Consider the following 14,455-nt stretch of genomic DNA (forward strand, 5'->3'; position numbering starts at 1 on the left):
TTACTGTATCAAACTCCAAGGATCCATTTTTAAAGAAACTCCCTTCTGTCACCTCTAAGTTCCTAGAGCTCCATTCTCTGACTGCCAATATCCCTCACATGAAACAATAATCCACATCTGACCATTATCCCACTGGCCTGAACCTTTGTGACTGCCCATCCAGAAAATTTAATTTCCAACAGGAAAGCAGATATTAGAAAGAGCTGTTTCTTTTCCTCACTGGACACCCAAACCCAAATTGCAAAGTATTCTCATAACATGGGGCAGTCCATAATATCAGAATGAAATTAACCGAATCAGTAGCAAGACAAATGCATTTTCTGACAACATGTCTCTATTACGGTAAACTGAATTACAAAAGGAAAGAAGGACAGATATTTTTTTGGTCTGATAATCCCTTCACAGAAAGGTTGATAATTGTTAATGTATTGAAAACAAACAAACAAAATAATCAGTATTAAAATTAATGACAACTATACACAAAGGCAAAAAAGCAGGTGAGTTTGTCTCTTCAGTTTCAATGCAGTTTATTATACAAACTGTTTGGGCATCTAATAGAAAGCTCCTCTCATACCCTGCCCAGCTGCTTCCATGTACTTCCAACCCATCCCAGCTCCATCTGGAAGGCTCTAGATGACTCCTGAAGAACAAGTGTGGGAAAATAAAGGGACAAGGGCATAAAAGCAGTTGCTGATGTGCCAACAGTGGCTGGTCCGTACATTTGTTCTGTCTGGTCTGCAGTTTGTCCCATCATCTTAGGAAATTCCATTTCTAACTCCTTCTGGGAAAGAAAACCTTATTTCCTGCTAGGAACACACACTCAGCCCTTCCATGGGTCAGACCTGCAAAGGCTGTGGCAGTCTCACCTCTATCAGGTCTGGCCTCATACCCAAACACAGACTTATTCTTTGGTGCAGCTGCAAGATACTAAACCCTTACACATCCCACAGACAGACACAAGGTAATGTGAAACCTTTCCACTAAAAATGGAGTTTACATACGGGTTTTACTTCCTTCTGCCCAAATTTCAGTACCACTCACCAGTTCCCTCAATATAAGTTCTTGAAAAACAATTATTTAAACTCTTATTTCAGAAATGATCCCTTATTAAAAAAAAAAAAAATAGGCCTTGATTCCCCTCCAACTCTTCAAACTGCACAGATTCTGATTAAAGAGGCACAAACCATAGCAGGTATAGACAGGTAAAATATCAACAGTTATTTTAACCTGCTTCTCCACGTGAAATTCAGTGATGAATTTCAGTTTAATATAGGATGCCCTGTGTACATCATGCTTACCCAGCTTACAAGCCTTTAAACTACATTCTGGTTTCTGAACCAATCATAACTTATTCACAAGTAAGGCAATTTTCCCCAAAGTAAACTGTCCTCATGAAACAATTAAATAAATCACTTCCAAGGTGGAGGGGCAACAATTTCAGGGGCCACCAAACTGCCAACCTGCCATCTCACTGTCTGTCACTGCTTCTGACAGCAGAGACAAACTGTTTCACACCCCTGAGAAATTAAAAGTGACAAGATTAAAAGACTGTACATTTAAACCAAAGATAAAGTTGTAATAGCAACATTTGCCAGCAGTTTTCTCTGTGAACAGCATGACATAAATATAAAACTTCTGTTAAAAATGAGCAACACTCAGCCAAGTTAACCAGTTTGTTATTTATGACAAGTCCTCCTCAGTCACACTAAGGATTACTTTAATTAGTGGCAGTTCTGTGTAACAATGGGAAGCCACAAAGCATCACAAAACAAATGCAAGAAACAGAAGTTTCAGCTTACTGTGGAGTTAGAGCAAGATGCTTTTCTGCAGACAAAATGGCATTACGCTGCTATGGTGTGCTTGCTTTGGGCAGGGGTGAATTCCAAGCTTAGGCTTTTGTCTGTTATTGCTATGAAATTGTGTAATGCCTCTGGATTCATTAATTTCCTTTGAAAATTCAACAAATTCATTTTGGAAGAGGATACTCAAAAGCAATTCCACTAATAGCATTTCAAATTTTATCTGTACTGAGGAACAGCCTTGATAAGGTCTGTGTTTCTCTGGCCAGTTCTAGAAACACAACATTTCATTTGAGTTAACATTAAACAGGAGGGCAAGCTTGGAAAGCCTCTGCAGTTATCTTCTGGGAATGTAACTGGCTGACCACAGCACAAACATGCATTCCCCCAAATTAAATGAGTAAAATCTTTGCAACTTTGGAGTTGCAACTTGATGAATATGTAGCAGTACATTTGAAACTCAGTAGGTCCATAAGAAAGTGCTGTTTGCCCAGCCCAGCTCCCTGCAGCAGTGTCTGTTAGCATCAGGTGTTTCTGACAGATGCAGCCACTGCCAGGTACTTCCCAACATATCCCTGGTGCAGAACTTGAGCCTTCCCAGTAACTAAACTGAGCAAAATCCCAACAGGCTGTAGACAACCCCACTTGTAAACTGAGGGTCCTCAGCATGCTCACTAGTAATACATTAATTTTGGAACCAAAAACCAGCACGCTTTTTACAGAATCTTTACTGGCACTTTCTAAGCACCTATCAAATTGGGGAGGGGAAAGTAATTTTTCCCTTTCCCCTCCCCCAGGAGCAGTCAAGATTGCTATTCCCAGTCCCAGCCCCAGTTTCTCTTGGCAGTCTCAGCACAAACTTGGGCTCGTGCGTGTGTCAGCTGACAGATGGATCTCAATCTGCCGGCTCCTGGCTGCGAGGACGCGGTGCTGCTCCATATGCTCCAGCTTGGAGCACCAGCAACCATCCACCAGAGTTAATATTAATTAACTAATAATGTTCAGAATTTCATGCTGAATTATAAATGAAGAAAGAAGCGCTGCTTGTTTATACATTCAGTGCCAGAATTTTTCAGGAAAGGAAATAAAAGCATTTCTGCCAACAAGCATGTGAGCTGCCAGATGGACAGATAACAGATAAGCATATAAGACACAGTATTGCTAATGCAAAATTCAAGTACATTGAATTGTCTTCCCACTTCATTGAAATTCTAGGAATAATTAATGCTAGAGTACTGTGGAAGGGTTTCTAACACTTACTTTAACGTGGGAGTTTTGCAATCAGAATTTCAGAAGACTCACAGGGTCTTCTCATAAGGGCCAGAACAGAGATAAGAAATGAAATAAAACCTCTCTAAGTTGTCAATATGCAAAGCAACACTTGAAATCCAGCTTTTCTTTCTCTCCTTCATCTCCTCAAGAAGTCCCACAGGAACTATTTTGCTGATGTGAAGTAACTTCAGTACAGATTCAAGAACTCCAAGTTTCTGGATGGTTGCTCTTGTAGCAGCACAAACCTGGGTCATCACACACCTTTGAAATGTTTCTACGTATCATGCACTACTGCATTTCTTAGATGCAGGTTCTGGCAGTTCTCAATAAAAGTCTTTCTGACCCCAGTAAAGATCAAAGATTTCTCTAGCTCATTAATTTAAAATTAAAAAGAAGTAAAATCAACATGTTCAGTGTCCTCTGCAGCTGCACTATGACAATACTGCTCTTCTGAGGAGAGAGTTGGGAATTTCACCTGTGTTTCCAGTGCTTCTCAAAACTTTTTCAAAGATGGGTCACAGACAAAGCATGTGACTGAGTGTTTCATTTCATAAACCTCCTATATATTTCTGCCATCAGACCTCAGCAAAGCAACAGCCGAGCTGGCCAGAGAGAAAAGGTGGAAAAGTTGGTGAGGATCACATCTGTACACCACACTCACATTTCCTCACGTGCGTGGGCAGCTTCAGCTGGGGCAGAATTGGACCCTTCTCACAAACAGCCACAAGTTGGAGCCAGGGAAATTCCAGGGTGAAAGAAATAAAAAATTTCCAGTGAGAGCAATTAAATTCTGCAACAAGTTTCCCAAAGAACATGCAGAGACTTCAGTCTGACAGACCTTGAAAATTACCCTGGAGAGTGCTCCAAGCAAGGGGACATGGGCTGGCCCTGCTCTGAGCAGGAGTTAGGAGCAGGTGACATTTGGAGTTCCTTCCAAGAAAATTTGGTATGTAAGTCTAGAACTCATTTTTCTGTGATCTGACACTTAAAAAGTTCCAAGATTTGAACCAATTATCAAAGGATCAAAGTATGGCTAACTGAAAATCACACATACGTGGAGGGACAGAATCTCACACTGAGAAATCTGCTGCAGTGCAAGCTTCCCAAATAACAGGTTTGCAACCAGACAGAGCCTCCAACACAGCCCTCACAGTGCAAGAGTGCTGGGATCTGCAGGCTACTTTGGTATTGATTCACATGATTTCCAGCATTCCTGACAAGGATTACAAATTTCCTGTACAAGGCTGTTTGCTCACTGTGTGTGGAGTAACAGCTGAAGTTACACCAAGCAGGAGCACCCGAGCTCGGAATCGGATGCAGATTTTCAGACGGCCACTCTCAAAGAATAGCACTATTTTCAGAACATTTGGATATCAGACCATATGCCTCACAAATTTGAACCTACAGTTTCTAACCCTGTAAAAAACTTGTAAAGTCAATTGCATATGCAGGCCAGATTTTTTTTAAAAAATTCTATTTAGGAAGACTTTGAAAAACACTGTTCTACTTGTTAGAATCAACACTTTTCTCACAACAGTGGGAACCATGTCTGTTCTGAACAAGTGTATGCACACTAGTAAGTCTTGAAAATGCACATGACTATGGAATGAAAACTACCAGTGAATTCCATGTTATTTGTGATCTTTATCACTAATTTGAATTTACCTCCTTTCACTGTTAAACCAAAGCCTTTAAGAGTCTTGTCTTGCCATTTCACTTTGTCCCCTTCCCTTTATTTTCTTAAGCACACAGTGAGGTAGCAGCACAGTAAGAAAAAGTAATTACATGAGATTACATAAAAGATTTCCCCAAAAATAGAATTTTTCTTTTTAGAATTAACTGTGCAAGAAACAACATGGCCAATGAGAATAGGCTACAATGATGCCTTACAGAAAATATATAGGTGTGTAAACCATGTATCACTCAATTCCCAGAGACTTTTGTGACACTTATGAGCTTGGTGCCTCCCCATACTCAGAGTTAAACAAAAAAGGAATTCTGTGTGCATCTGTTTAAAAAGAGGTAATAAATGTGATTGCAAAAAAACACCAAAAGAACCAGTATTTTTGGTATGCTACTCATTTCTCCAGTCCCAAAAAGCACTATGCTCTTGGCAATCCAATTTTTGCCCTACTGAAAATTCTTCCTTCTATTCCTATGTCCCATTAGCTACATGCTGAAATGGAGGGTACCCTGAAAGCCTGTTGCTTATTTCCCTGCATAAGGGCCCCAGAATTCTACATCATGTTTTTGCTTAAGGACCCAGACTTTTTCACACTTGAGACACTCATAATACTAAAGCAGAAATTATATTGGACTAGAACTGATTTCCAGTGATATTGCTGCATTGGAGAAACACAGTTTCTCCATGATGAAAAGAGTTATGGAGTAACTCACTCAAGGAAAGTTATGGAATAACTCACTTTGTTCTAGTCAGTATTAGACTGACATACTATGAAGTGCATGAGCCCCCAGCTTTGCTGCCTGGCAAAAACGATTTTTAAATTCTGTAAGAGAGAAAACAGTATTAACCATGCAAGTACCCAACCCTTTTCTTAATGCCACTGTGCCCTCGGCCTTAATGATTCTGCAGTGTAATTAAAGAAGGTGACACAGAGAGAAACTTTATAGAAAACTGGACACAATCAAGTTTAATGACCCAGCCAGCTGGTGATTCAGGGACATGTCACACTAAAGATGCAGTGCCTGGACAGCCACAAGGTACCTGCAAACCACAGATCTTATCCCAGTCTCTGTTCCGCTCACTGGCAGCAGTGATGATAATGTCCTGATTAAGGCAGCAAAACCTTTGTGGCCTGACTGGCACTTTTGTCAGAGCACAGAACAAGGGGCTCTGTTTTACTGCGAAGTTAAACACACCAGTGCCAAGCATCCATCAAGCCCAGCTATCTCATGACCTGGGCTCCTTTGTCTCAACACAGATGACATGAGATGACTAAAAAGAAAGTGTCATTTATGGAAGCACTGGATTTCACATGATTTATCAAATGGGCAGAAGTGCTTGCTGGATAAATGCTGGTGAAATACAGTAACTGAAAGTTACCTGTATAAAAGCATTTACTTCCTACCTGCTTCCACAGTCAGCTAAAAACCTACCTGTAAATTTTGTCCCTTCAAAGGTTTCATGAGAGCAAAAACTTTACAGTCATTCTGCAGGGAATGGCTATCACAAAGTAAAGCTCCCCTTCATAGTGCAGGGGAGGAGAGGACAAATAATTTTCAGGAACAGAACCCTAAATACTGCTGTCTGAGCTTTGGAATAAATAAGATGATATAAATCAGATGATTCTGCTGCTTCAGGAAAGGCAGCCAAATGCATTACATGAGGCTGGCAAGATTTTTATTCCTAACATGTTCGTACTTTAAGCTCCAAAAAATTTTCCTAAATCCTTAGCTTGTATAGATTGGCTGTAGAAGACACAAATAAATCATATTACCTGCATACAACTCAGCCTAGAACAATTTCAGCAAGACTGGTCTTGTGCATCCTGGTAGCACATGACAGTGTGGCTCTGACACATGCATTAACTTGGCTGTCAATAAAGGAAACAAATACATCTTAGCTGAGCCAGCAGCCCAGACACACCACATCAATAGCCATTGTCATGGAGCTTTTTTCCTTTTCCTTAAAGGTAAAGCTTACTTTAAAAACAGCTAAACTAAGCAGAGGGAGAAATGCACAGAATTTCTAACTTTTGATTACTAACCTATTTGCTATCTCCCCAGAGAGAGGAGCACTTTAGAAGTCATAAAATGCATCTACAGTGCACCCTGTAAACAGAAGCATCCAGCCCTCAGCTCTCAAAAGCCATGGAAATACTAAAAATAAAGTACTGCAAGTAACTGCTTTGAGAACTCTAAGGTAAACAGCACAAGTAGCTTAGGAAATATTTATCCAAATAATAAAGTTAAAAGCCATGATTCAGTCTTAAGAGACAGGTATTTGTTATCTTTGCATTTCGCATCCACAACACTGTTGGGTTAAGGTGTGCTTTGTTTGAAAGCCATAATAAATCAGTTTCCCAGCACTTTCAGGGACAGATGCTTTTGCTATTCTGTTTCTTCAACAGGTATGAGATAGTTAAAGCAAAGCAAATCTAAGCTTCCAGTGAAAATGCCTGTGAGACTGACTTTAGAAAGTTGATACAGACCCCTCCTGCAAACACTTTTGTACTCTGAACCAGGTATCATTAAACAACTACCAAATGAAAAAGCAAGGTTGCTAGAAAAACAGCTGTGCCGTTCCTGTCATGCTGTACAAGCAGCCAGCAAAGACTGAAAAATACAGTCTGCTCTGTTCAAGTGGATTTTTTTCCCTGTTAGAAATCAGAACCATTTGGGAAACATGAATTATTTAGTACAAAACAAATAGAATCAATCCATATTAATGTGCACTAAGCAACAATTTACGATTCACAACACCATTTTCACGTACAGCATTCACCAGATCACTCAATAATACATGAAGCTTTCTGAACGTTATTAGTATGACAACAGATATCAATGAACTTTAAGTCATTCAAGCTGCTTGTTTTAAATCAGCTCTTGGGAATGAGCAGAACTACCAAAGCACAGCTCCAAACTCAATCACCATTCATTAAAATATTAAGCAAGGCAGAAACTGTAGCAGTTTTAAAAGCAGAAAGTAAACCTGAAATGTATGGTCAGATGCAAAAAAAAAGATGTAAAAGGAAAACTGTAAAAACTTTGTAAAAAATGATGAAACAGCAAATATGTTAAATCAAGGAGGCCAAAGGTAGAGGTAAATTATATGTTCAGAGGCCATTTAAATTCTAAAGAGCTCTGCTTACCAGATTCAGTCTTTCTAGGCTGGAACTACCAGAGCATTAAATTGCAAAACAGACATTTCATACAACACCAACTGTTTCAAAAAGAACAAAAGATACAAAACCTACTTTCATAGAGTCTCTTTACACATGATCAAATACCGTGAAAGGAGAGTCAGAGGCCAATAACGCAGATTACTTTGATATAATGTATCTAACAACTAGGTATAGACTTCATAAATTAAATTTACAAAATCAGGGTGAAATCATCTAACAATTTCCACCTGCAAAACTTACTCCTTAAGAACACCAAAACCTAATGCCAGCAGTGAAAACATACTGCATAAGTAACTCAAGGTTTTAAGATTAGATGGAGGAGGGTGGGGCTTCCCCCCCTCATAATTTCAAAGCTCCTTAGACTGTTTCATCTTCTAACATTACAATTACCTTCCAAAGACAGCATTTAAGTCCTATGTACATAAAATAACAGAGGCTGTTAGTCACACTCCTTGCCTCAAAGCAAGGAAAGTGTGCTGGAAGATGTTGAATAGCAGCTTCTCCAGTACCAGGAAGGAAGTAAAGACAATTATTCTAAAAAGGAATTAAAATTTCAGAGCATAGCATCTTCAAAAATTATTAGAGACGGAAGATATATGCGGGTAGTTGTGAATAGCTGCTTGTAATTGAAAAGTCGTTTTTGTTCCATGGAAAAATCCTGTATTTTTGAGAAACAGAAAAAAAAATAATCACAGTGAAACAAGAAAAAGCAAGCAAAGGTCATTCCTGTAAGTAAAGAACTTACTCAAGGGGACTGGCTACTCTGTCCAAGATTGCTGTGAATCTTATTTGTAGTCACTTCCATGGGCTCATCCCTTTCACAGCGTCAGTGGAGCAGTGGAGAAACCTCTCCAAGCAACTTCCTTGTCACAAATCTTCACATCCTGAGCACTCTGCAGCTCCCAGACCAGCTGCTCCTGAGCTTGTTACTGTCCCAGGACCAGATAAAACAAGGAACTGTGGCACAGTTTTCCTTTTCTCTCAGGAAAGCCAACATATATTAATCACCATGAGGAGGAATGCTTGGTCTAAGAACCTAGAGTAGCCAAAAATGTGGCAGAAGACCAAAACCATATCAAAACGTATCAAATTACAAAACAATGTTTGATTATTATATTAAAAAATTCAAAAGAGCAACATTTAGAGGAAAAAACATCATAAAACCCGGAAAAAAACAAGTTTAGTAACTTCCTTTACACAACTTTCCCCTGCTGTAGCTCTGCATGTCTGTAAACTAACTCACACCTGGAACTATGAATCTGAACCTTGAACAGTGAGCTATGAGGAATTTGAACTCTTAAATCCATTTTAACTCATTTTCATTCTCAACCTTCCTTACATATGACAACATATGTATCAGTTTATGACAACAAATATACATAAAACGTGTGATTCAGGGTAAGTGGCAGAAAAACAGGTCTTCATTACCATGACCATCACTGTGAATAGGTTTAGCTATTCCTGACTAAACCCTAAATTTTCATGCCCACACCACACCACACCACCTGCAAAGGCAGACTCATGCAAACTCTGAGCTTGTATTCAGTCTGCCAGAGATTTAGCAAACTGAGTTTCACAGGGAATAAATTTTGCTGAGATCAAGAAATCTTTGAGAATGCAAAGCATTTCCTACCAGCAGGCATGAGAAAGCAGACCTGATTTTTCACTTCATCAACAAAATATACACAAGATGAGACCTTGTTAAATACCACTTTAAGAATGCAAACTTCATTAGCCATGAAATTAATATCACCACAGAACACAAAACTGCACCCTGTGTGTCTGTACAAATCAGCTCCTTACAGATTTAATTATAAAACACCAGTCAAGAAGACATTCATGATGCACTTTAGAGTTAAACTCCAGTCTAGCTAACAGTCCAGAAGTTCATCCTAATTAAACACAGCTTCAGAGTTCCTGGATAATTTATCATTTTTAATAGTTTACAAATGTCAACATAACTTATCCTTTTCCCTAAACATTTCATAATGTGAATGGCATGTATAATTATACTTAGAACAATTTTATTACGAGGCCTACAACTACATCCAGCAATCAGCTGAGTAATAAGGAAATGTAACACTTTCTGAGCCAACAAGACAAAGTCGGGTATCAGACCTAATGAAAAGAGACTTAGAGATTGCAGATTATTTGTCTAAATTGGCGCCTTATTTTCCTTGTCTTAACTTTTACCAGCATGGCATTTCAAGGATAGTTAGTGACACTAAAATATTAATGACCTGTCATGAGTAGGGCATGAGGACCAATAAAGTGCCATTACAATCTATGGCAACTAAGAATTGGACATCCTGCAAGCAGTCTTAATAAAAAACCAAGTTATTTTCTTCACTTAAAAAGGCTCAGCTGAGCAGTTCCCAACCCTATTATTACATGCTTTTGTACAGCATGAAATTTGTCAGCAAGATTTGCCTTTTTCTGGAGAGTTCATAATGGACAGAATTTATTCCACATAGATGTTTCATGTGTTGAAAAGTAATACAATATTAGCATGGTAAAATAAAGTAATTTACTTCACTAATCTAGGCAGGGTTGGATTTCTTTTTTCTGCTACTCATAGTGCATCTCTCCTATTTGTCTCAAACACGGCTCTGGATGTCACAGAGGCACTGGAAGGGCTGATGATTTATTTAAAACAAACAAGCAGCAGCAATGCTGCATGGCTGCAAGCGATACCTCACCATCTGGGGATAAGGAAACACTGGATCATTGTAAGGCACAATTTACTTGGCCGTGACCAAAGTGACCTCACAGGGCTTTTCCAAGTCCTGCAGCTACAAGCAGACACTTAACCTACACAGCGACAGCTACTGCGCTGCATTGCGATACCGACCGTCACTAACTGCCACGGAACGGGCCCGAAGGAGGAAGAGAATAACACATCTTTCTATTACCATCACTCCATCCTGTTTCCTCCCTGGCCCGCAGCCAGACGGGAGGGAGCTGCCTCAGCCCTTCCCTGCAGGCGGCCAAAGCCGCGGCCCGGGGTCAGGGCACCGCGGCCCCGCTGTGACCCGGCCCGGGCTGCCCGCGGCCCCGGGAGCTGTCCAGGGTCCTGCCCCACCCCGCCACCGCCGCTCCCCGGGGAGCTTCTCGCACTTCCTACTTCTTAAAAACCTCGCCTTTTAGCACACATCAACAGCACATCTTACTAGTCTTCCTTTACCTGCAGAGGGATTGATTCAGAGTACTCCTGAAACTCATTGCACACATTGGAATGCCACTTCTGCATTTACCTGGCAAGGCACTAGGAGCTTGCACTTGTGAGAGTTCTAGGAAAAGGAATAAAGCACACTTTGCATCGTGTCTGCGGTGCTCAAGTACAATGCTGTCCATATTTTCATAACTAGGAAAGCTCCCATTTGTGATTTGACACTTCTGTACGAGACAAGTTTCAATACCAGACACACGAAGGCCCCTGCTGAGGGGTCCTCAGGAATTCACGTGAACTTGAACTGCATCACTCCGAGTAAATACATTCAAGGATGCAGTATTAGCAAGTCAGAATAATATAAAATCTTTTGAATAAATGCTTTTATTAATAAAGCTAGCAGGCATTTCCCAGCATGTCAGGAAATGCCATGCAGAATAAACTAATTGCTGTTGCTCAGAGGTCTGTATGCCAATGCTGATATTACAGGCTATCACATTCTCATATTTTCTAAGCCTGCTCAATCATAAAGAAAATTGCTGTACAAAACAAATAAATCATATGGTTTAGACCTTTTGTATCCAATAGCTTATCCTATGCTTTTTTGTTAAAGGCAGCTGGAATGACCTTTAATTCCTTCTCCCCAGAACATTATTCCCACAAAATTACCCCCTTACCTTCATGTAAATATGAAATAATTCCTCTGAAAAGCAGGTTTTTGCTAAGGCATTTCACATTCTACTATACTACCTACTAAGTTCATTATGTGAAAAAGCATTCCTTCTCCTTGGACAGCTTTTTAGGTGGGACTGCTGTAAAGTTAACTGGCATCAAGGATGTAGTTTGTAAGGTGTTTCCTTTAAGGTACTGTAAGCAAAGGGAGCACCTTACAATACTTATAGTATCTTTTATTAGAATGGTTTCTCTTTGCTGCATCTGTGACTCTCAACAGCAAACCCACCTACTCAAGTATTCACTGCACCTGTACCAAATCATTCCACTTTTGTAAACCCTTCTCAGCTGGAGTACAGACACAAGCTGCAACAAGGCCATAAAAAGGGAACAGACTCCCACACTCTGATCTCCTTTACAGCATATTTATATTTTCCTCACAGACAGACACAACCCTTCTACCTGCAGAGAACAAGCTGACTCCTCTATTTCAATAATTCATCAATACAACTCACATCTGATTTCTCAGCCATTCCTAAGTAGCCCAAAACAAACACTGCCACACTCTGATAAGGTACCAGTATTCTGACAAAAAAAGATTAGTAAAAACAAAGTACTTTAAACAGTTTGTCAGACAGGGTAAGGGGATAGGCAGCAGGTTTTCCCCCATGCCTTTCCCAGGTTTGGGTAATAAAAATGGAGTAATTTAAACCTACACCTAATGTCACAGATGTGTGGGAATTCCTTGCCAACACCCCTCTCTTATCATTCACTACTGATGAAAACCCAACCACAGAATGCTCAGAAGGTGCTTGCAACTACAGACAGAACACATGGTATTATAGTAAAGTATTTAACTTGCTTTTGTGGCATCAGGAAATAAACACAAGTATTGCACCAAGGAATCTAAAATACCTAAGGAGCAAAGTCATCATTTTAAATCAAGATCCTATGAAATAAGACACAAATATGATAGCAGCAACTTTTGAAAAAATAGTATTTTGGCTTAGTGACCCATAGCATAAACATGTATTTCTTGCATCAAGGGAAACTCATTAAGACTTCCTGTTATGAAGTGCTTAGCTTAAACAAACCAGGGTGAAAAACAAATCCATATGTAAGGCAGAAGGGACAAGAACAAAACCAAGCAATACACATAAAACCATTGGGCTAACAGGTCTGAGAGTTAGCAACCAGAGTCCAAGAGGGCTGCCAGTCCAAGCAGACTTGACAAAATGAGGTGTTTTTCCATCAGTTAGCTCCCTTGGATAGGGAGTGAGTGCCTGTGGTCAGGAGAGGCCCAACAGAAGTTGTCTCACCTAACTTCAGTTCAGCTTTTCCTGTACTGGAACTTCTGTAGCATCTGGGTGAAACTGTTTCACACATCTGTAGCCTCACAGTTGAGCAGTAAAATTAATTCACAGTAATAAAATACAACACAGGTGGGCTCTGATAGCATTAAGTGAATTCACAACTGAGTCAGACATCAGAAAAGGACCTCCCTGCACTTGCTTTACATAAAGAACAGCAGGGTACAATTTGGAACCAGAGAGACTAAGGAGTAGATTTGTGAGGCCTTAACTTAAAACAATAAAAACCACATGCAAACTTCTACTCTTTTTAAGGGAGATAGGGAAGCTCTCATGTAAACTCAGGACAGATGATCACTAGCTAAAGCACCTTCCACAAGAAAAAGGTTAGGGGCTTGTGACAGGTTATATCTGAATCTGGAAAAACCTAGAAGGAAGTAATTTATTTAAATGCTAAGGTGGGGTGAGTGAGCAAAACTGATCCGCATTCCCTGTGTGTCAGAATGGGGAGTCAAGAGCTACAAAGAAAAGGAACCTAGGAATTAATTTCAGATGAACATTTTGTCAGTTCACAGTGAGAAATTCACTGTTCCTGTCACTCCTTGGTTGTGTCCATTCAGTAGTGAGGGAACACATGAGGTAAGCTGGTGTGTGGTGCCTGGTGGAAAAGCCTTTCCTCCCAGTATCAGAAGACAGACACAGCAGGACAGCTCTCACACTCACCCTGGCAGAGAGCCACCACACCTTCTGTGAACTAAAAACCTGATTCTTAACACATTTTAGCCCTTCAAATATGAAATCTGAATATGATGTCATTGGCAGGTCAGCTGACAGCACAGCTTCACAGCAACTGAACAGGGGCATGAATAAAAAGGCAGCACACCAGAGTGTCAGATCTTAAATAATTTTGGTTTCACAACAGTTCTTCAGTTCTTTGTAGATGAACATCCAGCAGTGAGGCACAGAAAAGGTCCTTCTTCTCTTACAGATACATTTAAAAATATTTCCTTTTTTTCCACAGAATGCAAGCATGGTAAAAATTATCTAGAAAAGGGCACGTCTGGGTCAGCCTTTGATTTAGCCACTTACCAAAATTTCTTATTCTTTATATGTCAAATCAAATATTTTTCAAAGAAAGACAGTTTCTGTGCATAAAGAGCTATTGTGCAATGTATCTCTGGTGCCATTACTTTAATTTCTTTTACTACAGAGGGTTCAGTACCATTAATCACAACTAAAGTATTAGAACATCTCCTTTGACTGTTTCCTTTCAAAAAAAAAAAAAAAAAGAAAAAAGACAAGTGACTTCCTCCTTATTAAATTTAAATACCAGACAGTCATGTGTAAGAAGACAAGAGCTGGAGAAAT

At 39.9% G+C, this 14,455-nt stretch overlaps 1 protein-coding gene across 1 annotated transcript in view; it reads right to left on the reverse strand.

Annotated features, from left to right (window-relative positions):
• STIMATE (STIM activating enhancer) overlaps nucleotides 1-14,455 on the reverse strand; it is a 36,345-nt gene that overhangs the window by 17,450 nt on the left and 4,440 nt on the right. The window lies entirely within an intron of this gene.

Source organism: Cyanistes caeruleus, chromosome 11 (genome assembly GCF_971803275.1).
Source record: "Cyanistes caeruleus chromosome 11, bCyaCae1.hap1.1, whole genome shotgun sequence".
Classification (NCBI taxonomy): Eukaryota; Metazoa; Chordata; class Aves; order Passeriformes; family Paridae; genus Cyanistes; species Cyanistes caeruleus.